The following is a 12,341-nucleotide window of genomic DNA, read 5'->3' on the forward strand; positions in this document are numbered from 1 at the left end:
GAATCATTGCTTGCTTTTTTTATTATGTAAAATGACCAGTTCTATGAAATCATCTACAACATAAGAACTAATATTTATCATGACTTACAAAATTCCAGATGTTTCTGACTTACTAAAACTTACCCATAGAATCACAAATAAAGCTAGATGGAATTGCCGATAGAAACGAGAGAGAGAGAGAGAGAGAGAGAGAGAGAGAGAGAGAGAGAGAGAGAGAGAGAGAGAGAGAGAGAGAGAGAGAGAGAGAGAGAGAGAGAGAGAGAGAGAGAGAGAGAGAGAGAGAGACCTACCAATATGTGAAAAGCCCGATTTAGGGTTTCCCCAACAAACAATCTCTATGCCTGCAATAAGATTTCAGGACCAACAGAAATCAAAATGAAGACATAAAACAACAATATACATCATTTATAATAGATCGAATATATATGAGGGGAAGAATGCGATCAAAATTTGTGAAAAAAACTACCTGCAAACGCCGCAATCCTCTTCGTCAGTCAGCTTAGACAATACTAAGGGTGGGGGGTGACTTTCGGAAACGTGTGAAATGAAGAAAGGGGGAAGAATTGAAACCCAGCAGAAAATGAGGAGATAAAGAATTCCCGCTCTGTAAAACGCGGTGTTTTCATTTACAACAAAGATGAAACAGACCAAAGGATCTTGGAAACCAAAATGCCCCATTTCAGTAATCCACATCATCTGTCGGTGCGCAAATTTGTCCGCATTATGCCTGCAATAAGAGTTTTCGCAAAAGAAATTGCAATTTTGTGACAAAATTAGGGGCAAAACAGGGAAAAAAATATTGGACGAAAATACTATTGACCTTAAATTTGCACTTATTTAATAGAGATATATATTCTTTTGCAATATTGTTTATTTGTACTCAAGAGCGGTGCTACTCTGCTGCTGAGTAGTACCACTAATTCATATCCTTAGTTTTTTTTCACATTTTTTTATATATTTAAATATTTTTAAAAAATAAAAATATACCAATATACTTAAAATCATTTTTCTAATCATTAAATAATTTTTTTTTTTTTTACAATCTCTCAAGTTGAGCAGTACATCATAGGCGGCATACTAGCTTTTTTTTTTTTTGTACTTATTAGGGATGGTTTCTAAAGATTGAATTTTTCTAAAAAAATCTAGTTACAAGCACAACTGTGTACTAATATATACACCAATCTAATGTGATTGATCAAAAATAGATTTTATTGAAAACAGTACTAATAATTTTGAATATAAAAGAATCAGTATTAATATGCAGATTAGTATACGATTTTATTTGTACGTAGTAAAATTCAATTTTCTTACACTCGATCAGAAAAAATTTCATTTAAAAAATTGACAGGTGTCCTTAAGTAAAAAAAATGGACACATGTTAACTTTAAGTTAAGACTTTTAAAAATTGTATGGTTGCTCGCATGCATAATTAACTCTTTATCATATTTATAAATGGGTTGGAAGTAGATTTTTCAACCCATTTTAAAAACTGAATGAGTCTCTAGCATGTAACAATCTCACACACACACACACACATATATATATATATATATTAATGAAAGAGAATTATTAATTTTTTAAGTTAAGACTCTTTAAATAATGTGTTTTCACACGTGTTTAATGGAAACTTGTCATATTTCATCCAAAAGAGAACTTTATCCTTTTTTAAATTTTGTGAGTAATAAACGAAAAATTTATCTTAAACCAAGATGTGATGTAAACGGAATTTTTATATCCTCCAACCAAAAGTTACAACGTCAACTTTTTCATCCTAGGTAATATACAAACATCCACATACAATCGAAACTTATAAATTTTATTTTTTATTATAATAAAAGAAATATAAGGATAAAATAAATAAAAGAAAAATAAAAATAAATAGAAGAAGGAGAAGAAAAATGAAATACGGGTAAACCCATTTCAAACCGTAAGAAAACTCGCGTAAGACGAAAACTTTCAAAAGATTTTTAGAGAGGATTAGGCTTAATAAGAATATTTAAAATTTATAAATGATATTTATAGTCGTGATTGTATAAGTATTGTATAATTTATTTGAAAAAAGTGAATTAATACAGGATCTATATTAAAAAAATTAATTTTTTTAATCGTGAATTATATTTTTTTTAAATAATTATATGATATTTACACATTTCACGATTGTATGTAATATTACTCTTAAAATTTATTAAGAATAAAAATTAAAAATTAAATAAAAAGGACCACGTGGCAACTTTTGGACATGCCATATGGGTGCCTTTCCAGACAGCAGATGGGGTACATCTAGATGCCATTACATTGATCTCCTCCCTTAGATTCAAACATGTGGTTCAAAGATCTCACGAGACTTTGACGCTTGGAAAGTACGAAGATAATTGACTTAGAATTTATCTTTTTTCCTCCTTCACCTCCTCTATCTTCTCCTCCAGCACACTTCCAGCCCATTTGTCTCTCTTCCATGCCACTTCAACCTTTTTTTAAAATTTCAATATTTTCTTATCTAACAACACATAAATTTAGAATATATTTTTGTAACGATCTAAATGAAATTTGATAAATGAATTTCTTTAGATTTTAGAAACATCATAAAATCTTGAAAATTAGGTTTTAATCCGTTAGTATTGTTGGATCTCGATCCACTATGATAACAAAATCATTTTTTTTAATTTATTATTATTTTTAATTTATGAATTAGGGCATTTAGAAATAGACTTTTATAAAACGAATAACACCATTAGACTAATATGAATATGTAGGATTTTATAGCATAATAAAATGTTTAGAGTTTTTCTTGTGAATAGTAACCTTTTAGGAAATCACCATGTGGCAACTAGTTCAAACATCTATCAAATCGCTATGTAGGATGTTCAAATACACTTAGGATGACTAGAAGACTTTTTAGTTAGACACATGACACAATCCTAGGCATCTTGGAAGCCCTAGGACACTTGTCAATAATAGGACAAAGTGTGTAAGAGATAGTGTGGAAAACAAGCTTACCATCATGCTCTCTTACAACAATCACTATTCCATTCAACCAAATCCTATTTGCTCAACCAAATAAGGGTTTCGACCATTGAAAACAAATTGAAACCCTAAACCCCTTGAGGAAGCCAAAATCTTAAATAGTTTCCAAACCCTAAACATGGGCAGTTGTGAGTTTTTTGACTTGGTCAACTCACATCCACAAACATCCAACTACTTAAGTCTCCACTTTTACACCCTCATCCACTTTCTTACATCTTGATAATTACTTTTGACTAAAAAGAATTTGGATTGAACTAACCTTAACCCTAACCCTAACCCACAATCCCATGGAACCCTAAACTATATGCATTTCAGTTAGCCTTGGGGAAGTTTAGACAGTAAGTTGAGTTGAAATGAGATGAGATGAAAATTAAATAAAATATTGTTGAAATATAATATTTTAATATTATTTTTGTTTTGAGATTTGAAAAAATTAAATTATTTATTATATTTTGTTTGAAAGTGTGAAAAATTTGTAATGATTAGATGAAAAGGTTGAGATGGTTTTTGAATTCAAACAAGGCCTGCACCGAAAATTGCCAATTATCCCAAGATTGTTCAACAAAATTACACCACCTTACAAGGTCATACCACCTCATTACCAACCCCAAATAGTGCCTTTATGGCATGTCAAACAAGCCAAATATCAACCTCACCCACTCAGCAGTTGTAACAACCCCTATAAATTAAGTAAATGCATTTCTTTAGACTTTAGGAATATCGTGAAAATCATGAAAAGGTTTCACGAATCGAGCAATCACGTAAGTTTTAGTTTTTCAACATAATCAGCGTTATAACTCACTATGATGCCATAAACTCAATTTTATTTATTTGAGATATTTAGGAGTGTGAGAATGAGAAACGATTTGCTCCATTAGTTTCAAAAGAATATTTAGGATTTTATGGAGCAATGAAACGATTTTCATTTTTTTGGACAACAGTTGTTCAAAAACATGTTTCAATTTATTCAAGGCACTTTGGATCTTGAATTTGCGAAAAGAATTGCACTTTGAGGTTAGTATGATTATTTAGGATTTTATAGTGTGATGTTTATTTTTTTCCTTTTTCAGATTGAAGAATAACTTCGGTGTTAGCAGCATGTGGCACACAGTCCAGTCATTTACAGATAACAGTGTGGAATGTCTAAATCAATTTAGAAAAGTATCATTTGGATACTTGGCAAGATCTTAGCCACATTTGATAAATAGTTTAGAATACTTGGCATCAAGAGGAACCATGAGATGAATAGCCACACTCAATTTCACGTCGGAAATATTGGATTAACACTTCGAGATAAGTAGCTTGATCATAAATTCAGATTAACATATGTAGCTAGTTTTATATTATTATTATTATTATTAAAGTCAATTCTTTGGAAGCCAATGTTTACGTACCATGCATGTCATATATTTACAAACACACCATTTATCATTTATCATTTCGCATATTATAGTTATATATGTATTATATATCTCATGTTGCATAAAACACATAAAGTTTCATAAGCTCAAATGTAAGACAAGATCAAAACAGTTTAATAAGATGACCATTAGATGCATTGTACCAATACGATTTATGGGTGAATGTGCAAGTCACGGAGCTAAACGTGGTCCACAATAGTATGCTAGAATATCATTAGAGGCTCCCCTTGCGGCTACAGAATGTGGGGCTGGTGCACAACCTTGTACAGAAGATTAAGTACATTGGCCAGTATGATAAGTAAAATAAGTCAGATAAGCCAAGATAAATCATGCATGTCATAATATACGTATGAATAGTCATGATTTTGAGTCCTCAACATAAAATATTTGATGAAAAATCTAATGTTAAGTATGTTTACATTATGATGAGTTTCTTACTAAATCATCTACTCATTTTAGTTTGTTTTTATGTTTTTAAAGCATCCCAGGTCAGAATATTTATAAAGGAAGAGTTGCAAGATGGGACTTAGTTCAGGAAGGTATAACAGTGGCCTAGATCATATATAGAGATTTTAAGCTATGATTTTTATGGCACAAATTTTGAGAAATTTTAATAAATATTTCAATACGCTCTCATTTATGATTTCAGTATTTTAATACAAAATAAATTTATTTATTATAAGGAATATTTGTACTTGGCCATTCCTTTGAAATAAAAAGATAAATATATTTTAAGTCAGGTTCAGTAGTAGCACTCTGCCTCCTGTGAATTTCTAAAAAAAATGACATCTTTCTTAATTATGGGGAGCGGGGTGTTACACATATATAGAGAGGTAAAATGATAATTTATTCATGAGTAAGTTATTTTATATTTCTAAGTATGTTAACGAGGCATTTCTAACCTTTAGAAATATCTCATTCAGTTCCCTTTATTTTGCACTTATATTTCGTCACGCTACAATTACTGTAAGTTAGTCTCTAACATAGTTTCAAGGTATCTATGTGTGTATGATGGTAATAGAAACTATCATTTATGCTATTTATGCAAATATACAGTTTACGTTATGCCATGCCATGATTTACTTTCAGTACATATTTATTTGTTGCACGTTATGCAATGCTTAACTATTGCATGTCATGATTATGCCATGTTTGTCTGTTATACATCATGTTATGTCATATCACTAGTCGCATGTACACATCATGTCAAGCTATGTCATTTGTCGCTTCATTTCATGTCACGTCATGTCTCGGGTACAAAGTATGTCGAAAAAACAATATTTTGAAGTCAGTCAAGTCTTTTACGTTTGTCATGACCCCAAGTGTTATAATGGGTAATATCATAGTGAAACTCCATTGTTTATGCTAGAGTGTTTAAACTAATGTGAAATTCTATAGGTTGATAAAGTATAATCAACAGGTTTCGAATGTGGCCTAAGTAATTGGTCGCTGGAATGAAGTTAGGCACCAACGCCGATGGTGCCAAACCACAGTTCAAGTTGATGTTATACACACTCGCGCAGATGCAGATACCCGTCACGGAATGCGTACATTATGTATTCACAGCGGGTGCAAACACCTGTGGTGTGATGCGTATGTTAATGTACTCATAGCTAGTGCAGATATCAGTGATGTGATGCAGTATTAGTAGAGGCACACAGCTCAAGGAGACCTGTGTAGCATCCACAGTTCATGTTTAATTAATCAGTTATTGCTAAACAAGATTCTAAGTTCATGTTCAGTTTATGTGCAAGTTCAGCTTTAAGTCTCAATTTCATGTTCAGTTTTCATGTCACGTATAGTTTAAGTTCATGTCAACTCAATTCAATTCATGTCAAATTAGTTCAATTCATGTTAAGTCAAGTTATGTCAGCACATGCCATACTATCTGTCAAGTCATATCACGTTTATTCATATTCACGTTCACATTAGCGTTCATGTTTTTGCTGTCATGCATGTGTCCTTACACAATTAATTTATGTTAATTATTAACTTGCTGAGATTTGTAATCAAATCTCACTTGATAGTCCTAACTACTATTCCCCCAGAATGGTAGATGGTGGTACAGGTAGTCATCCTGGACATGATCGAATCAGGTGATGCAATTGATGGCAATATTGAAGTGACACCGAAGTCAGGTCTAGTGATTATCACAAATGCCCCAAAGGGCAGCGAAGGTTCTTTGATGGTACTTGAGCAGGAGACTGTGGTTGGGCATGAGGCCATGTGGATGTCTGAGTAGGAGGCTACTGTTGGCCACAAAGCTTAGTAGATGTCTGAGCAAGAGATTGTCATTGGCCAAGAGGTCGAGCGGACACTCGAATGGGAGGCAACGGTCAATGTTGGAGCCACGGGAGTATCTGGGCAGGCATCGGGAGATGGTGCCATGGGTGGTGCTAAAGTCCCCCCAGCATTGGCACTTGACAGGGGTAAGGGTTCTGCTTCCTGGGTTCTTCATACCTTAGGGGCCAGTGGAAGTGGGACCTCGCAGGCTAGTTTTGATTTTGACAAAGCCAGGTTTGAGGCTATTAGTTGGGAATCTGACACACTCAAAGACTTCTTCACCTCAGTAAGACTTCCTCTTCCATACAATTGACTTTGTTTAGTTTGTTAGGGAGTAGACCAGCTGGCCACCTTGATTGTGGACGAAAGGGGGAGTTGGAAGCGGAAGTCTAGGCGCTGCGGTCCCTCACCACCCTTACTAGCTTGGAGGTTTGTAAGGCGAATAGGGAGAGGAAGGAAGTCGAGAAAGCTTTCAACTTGGTGTACTCCAGCCGACAGTAAAAGAAGAAGAAGAAGATTGCGAAGCTTCGTCAAGAGAAGGCCTTCCTCGAAGACTAATTGGCCTAATCTCAAGAGGAGGCCGATCAATGGCTTCTCAAGATCAAGCTTTTGGAGGAGGAGCATGACTACCTGTGCAACCTTCGGGACCACAACAAGGCTAAACTAGAGAAATCTGCAACTCATGCCACAATCTCCAAGGCGAGAAGGCGAGGCTACTCAAATAGCATGACTAGAATGTGAGGTCCCACAATTGGCTACATTAAACGTATATGGAACTCACCAAGTCTTGGAAGCACAAGTGTTCCCTCCACGATTCTAGAGTCAAGCATGTTAGGACCTTGGAGTTTGAATTCACTTAAGTTAGGGACGATTTACAGTCGCAAGATCTACATGTGGAGGCCTTGGAGTTCGGCCTGGATGCTACTCGAGGATTGTTGGCCTCTCGTGACCTGCAAGTCGAAGCCATAAGGTCTTAAGTGCTGACTCCTAGGGGACATTGGCTGTCTTTTTGTGTAGATGTTGGCCACAAAGAGGGTCTAGAAATGGGCATGGGCTTGTGGCTACAAGGAGAGCTTGGACAAATTGAGGGACTACTTGTTGGAGAACGCTCAAAGTGACGAGGGCTTTGAACCTAATGTCTCTCTAGCCGAACCACGAGGCATTGTGCTACACCAACTCCATGGTCAAGGACTTTATGTCTGATGCTTTCTCAAACTCTAATCCGGACTCTTGAGCATTCATGTATATATGCTCTCTCTCTCTCTCTCTCTCTCTCTCTCTCTCTCTCTCTCACACACACACACACACACACACACACACACACATGTAAATAGAGACAATTTTGAATGAATGTAAATAAGGAAAGCTTTTCTTAATGCATAGAGATTCCTTTACCTGACTTGCACACCTTGTTTCTTTCTATTGTTTTCTTCCTTTTGGTTTTATGCACGCGAGGGGGGTCGAGCAACCAAGTGATGTGTCCTACCTGTTGATTGGCAGTGAGTCCAGTGACTTGGTTTTGTGTGCGCAATGGAGGTTGGGCAGTCAAGTGACTTGTTACCACTTTTTGGTTGGCGGCAAGTCTAGTGACTTGGCTTTATATGGGTGAGAAAGGTCGGGCAGTCAAGTTACTTGTCCTGTCCATTAGTTCACAAGGCGTCCAGTGACTAATTTTGTGTGCGCAAGAGAGGTCGAACAATCAAGTGACTTGTCCCGCCTATTGGTTCGTGGTAGTCTAGGGACTTAGTTTTATGTGCGCGAGGGAGATCAAGCTATCAACTGACTTGTCACCAGCAGTTGGTTTGTGACGAGTCTAGGGACAACTTTATGTGTACCAAGAAGGTCAGACAGTCAAGTGCCTATTGGTTCACGGCAAGTCTAGTGACTTGACTATATGTGCACAAGAGAGCCCGGACAGTCAAGTGACTTGTCTATTTTATGTGCGTAGAAGAGGTTTTGCAGTCAAGCGATTTGTCACCGCCAGTTGATTCGTGGCGAGTCTAGTGACTTGTTTTTATGTGTGCGAGAGAGGTCGAGTAGTCAAGTGACTTGTCTCTCCTCTTAGTTCGCGGTGAGTTTAGGCACTCGACTTTATAGGATATCCTGCGAGACCAAACATGTAACTCGGGAAAAGACAATCTTAATCACGATCTTTCAATATTTGTTCATACATTTTCCATGTGCATTTACTACCAATGCATTGTTACTACTAGTGTGTTGTTGTAGAGGTAAAGGACCCCCTCACTGTCCTTGTCAACGAAGGAGATGACCACTATCATTGAGCACCTCCTTTGCTTGGCAGGGGGGTCTCTCCACTAAATATACCTTTTCATAGCACACCCTCCAAGCATGTACTTTTATGCTGGATAAGGTGGAGCTGCCCCCGATGAATCCCCAGCTATGGTACGGATCTCGTCTGAAGGCTATTTCCATGAGCCGGGGTTCGGTGAGGGGGGGTTTCGTGCAGGTTCTCATTTCGTCCTCCACCTTTTAGGGCTTTCCCTCATTTTTATCCCTTGGGGCCTTCCCCGACCTTACTCCGATTCCCTCCTTCAATTTATCGAAGACTGAACAACAAGGTGCTCCAACTCATCTCTTTTTCTTCTGCGGTGTAACAGTCCTTGGTTTTGCGGGTTTCATTTTGGTGGTAGGTGAAAAAAAAGTGGTTAGCCCGGTCCTTGTTGTCAATTATTGAGCATTTGGTTTGCTTTCTTCTTGCATGCTTAGGCTGGATCGTGTGTGTTTGGTGCCTTATCCTCTTAAGGGGGCGATCTCATCCCGTCTCCTGTCTTGCTACCCTTTTTTGAGTTTTCCTGGGGCTTTTGCTCACCTTGATGTGTTAGACCTCCTATCGGGCTGCCCTAATTTGGTTTTCCTTAGGGCAGTTAGGGACCAAAATGTGTCATCAACATTGATGAAACCATCAGCCTTGTCCATTAACTCCCACAACGTTGTGGGAGTTCTCCTTACCAACTCCGCCATGAATAGGTTCCGAGGCCATATGCCTCCTAGGAGTGCTGCCAACGTGATCTTCTCATCCTGGTCATCCGTTGTCATATGCTCTTTATTAAACCTGACCAAGTATGCTTTCAGGCTTTTGTCTTCCTACTACTTAATGGTCAGAAGGTAGACGGTCATACGTCTTCTTTTTCTACTTGCCATGAACTGCATTAAAAATAATTGGACCAACTCACCAAAACTATCAATCGATTCAAGCGGCATTGCCCGGAACCACCCTTTTGCAGCCCCTTTCAAGGTCAATGAAAAAGCTCTGCAAGGAATCTCTCTAGGGAACCCGTTCAGAGTCATATGAGCCTTGAATATCTCCAGATGCTCGAGAGGGTCTTTAGACCTATCGTACATTCCATATGGAAAACTCTAAACTTTGGAGGTAGCGGCATCGCCATTACGTCCGCGTTATAGGACAAATCTGTACTAGTGAGCAACTGATCGATCGACGACGAAGCTCCCATCCTTTTTGCCATCTCCTCATACTTATCAATGAGGTTGCGTAGCTTAGGGTTCATTTTCCACCTTTCTTCCTTGCCAGCGTTTGCCCCTTGGCGCTACGGGATTCTGCATGTTCGTTTTGACTCATCCATGTGTCCTCCTACAGCTCATCGTTCCTCTTTTCTTAAGGCTTCATTTTCTCAATGAAGGTTATCCATTTCCTCTACCATTTTTCTCATGTACTCCTCCATTTTTTTGAACATTCCTTCCATGCTTTTTGACGATGCTTTTTGTCCAAGGGTTGTCTGAGAGCGCATTGTAATTAGCATACAAAGGACACGCTATTTTTATAAGGATCCCAAAAACGGCACTACTGTTAACGACGTGTTTTGCATACAGGGTACTGAGTTCAATTACCTACAACATAAGGAAGAAGAGTGGCTCGGGGTTGAAAGGTCACCTCCAATGCTTAGGTCAATTTTTTGTTCTTTTGAGAGAATTTATATGAGCAAGAGAACATAAGTCTCGAATTCTAACTTGGTATCCAACTTTTATACTACTTGTCGAGGTGGAACTCTGTATCTCATGTCAAAAGCCCCTATCTCCTATACGGGATACCATGTTGTCACCTTTAATGCAGCGTAGCCTAAGATGGCAGGTGGGTGGATGCGGCCACATTTTGTGCACTCTGTAAAGGACGAGGTCTTTGTTGTTATCTCTGTTCATGTCCAAAATCCAATCCTTAAATGCAGCGTGGCCCTACATGGTAATGTTAGGATAGGCGGCGTCCTATCTTTCCACATTGACTAGTTTCCCCAACAGGCCCGGCCTTCTTCTCTCTCATGCAACTAATGGGCCGACAATACTGCTAATAACTAGGCCTCAAGGATAAGCTTGGCCCAACCCGACCCGGGAGGGATGTAAATATTCCTTTTAGTGGTTTAAATTGACCCACCAGAGGTCTAATCGAGAAATTTACTGAAGTCGTGAAATGTTCCTGTAGATAAGATTAAACCAAATCTAAAAGAGTTGTTGCAGTTAAAAAAGATCTCCTGGCATATTGAACAACGCAATGTCACAAAATCTTCACACTTTTCTAAGGGATAAATTGTAAAAAAAGTTTTGTTACATATAAGCAAAGTTGCGTACTAATCTGTGTATCAATATTGATTCTTTCATATTTAAAATTTAAATTAGCACTGTTTTTTATAAAATCTACTTTTTGACCAATTATATTAGATTGGTACACATATTAATGCACAATAATACTTACAAATAGATTTTCCTTGTAAAAATTGTCGTGTCTATGGTTATAGTGGGTAGAAATTGTCAAATAGCCACGAAGGCAAGGAAATTAGCAGGCAACTAGATTAGGCACTCAACTTGTGTCCAAAAGTAAAGGAGCTCGTCAACTCTTGGCTTTAGAAAAAGCAGTAAACTTGGCAGTAATGGAGATTCGAACTAATCAATCTCGTGTGTGTCTAAAAAACATGAAGACACTAGTAGCAGAGGGGCTTGGGTGGTCAGATTGTGAAGATCTAAAACCAAGGAATCTAATAAAGCGACTCGTGGCATTTTGAACTATGGAAATGATTGACATATGAGTTGCTGTAACACTTTGGGTTGCGCGTGAAATACTAATTATTTTACGGCACAACTTCTTGGACTTTAGAGATTGGCAGTTTAGGAATTTGATATTACGACACGTACGTAGAAAGTTAGAGACAACTTATCCATAATTCAATGCAAAAATGGCGTTACTCCTAAATCACAAGATGCACACATTACTGGGAAACAAAGTCTATGATCTTGCTCAACAATGACGACCCATGCCCTGACAATCTAAATTCAATAAATGCCAAGAAATTTGAGTATCTTCCCCAAGAATTTTGAAACGAAAAGTAAAGACGTATCCATATCATGGCAAGAGTAATGAATATTATTATTAATCATGACATGCCGTTTCATGATGACGACGTAAAATGAGGGGGCGATAAATTATGTGGTCATCTAAAGCTTGCCAATTGGTAAGTGTTCCAGAATGATGATAAAGATGCCAAAGCAACCGACTAAGGGACACTTTTTCTTTGTTCACTAGAAAAAGTTTTAACACCTGGTCGATTCCAAAGCGCATGATATAAAAAATAAAACAAACTCCGGATA

Source organism: Carya illinoinensis, chromosome 2, assembly GCF_018687715.1.
Source record: "Carya illinoinensis cultivar Pawnee chromosome 2, C.illinoinensisPawnee_v1, whole genome shotgun sequence".
In the NCBI taxonomy this organism is placed as follows: Eukaryota; Viridiplantae; Streptophyta; class Magnoliopsida; order Fagales; family Juglandaceae; genus Carya; species Carya illinoinensis.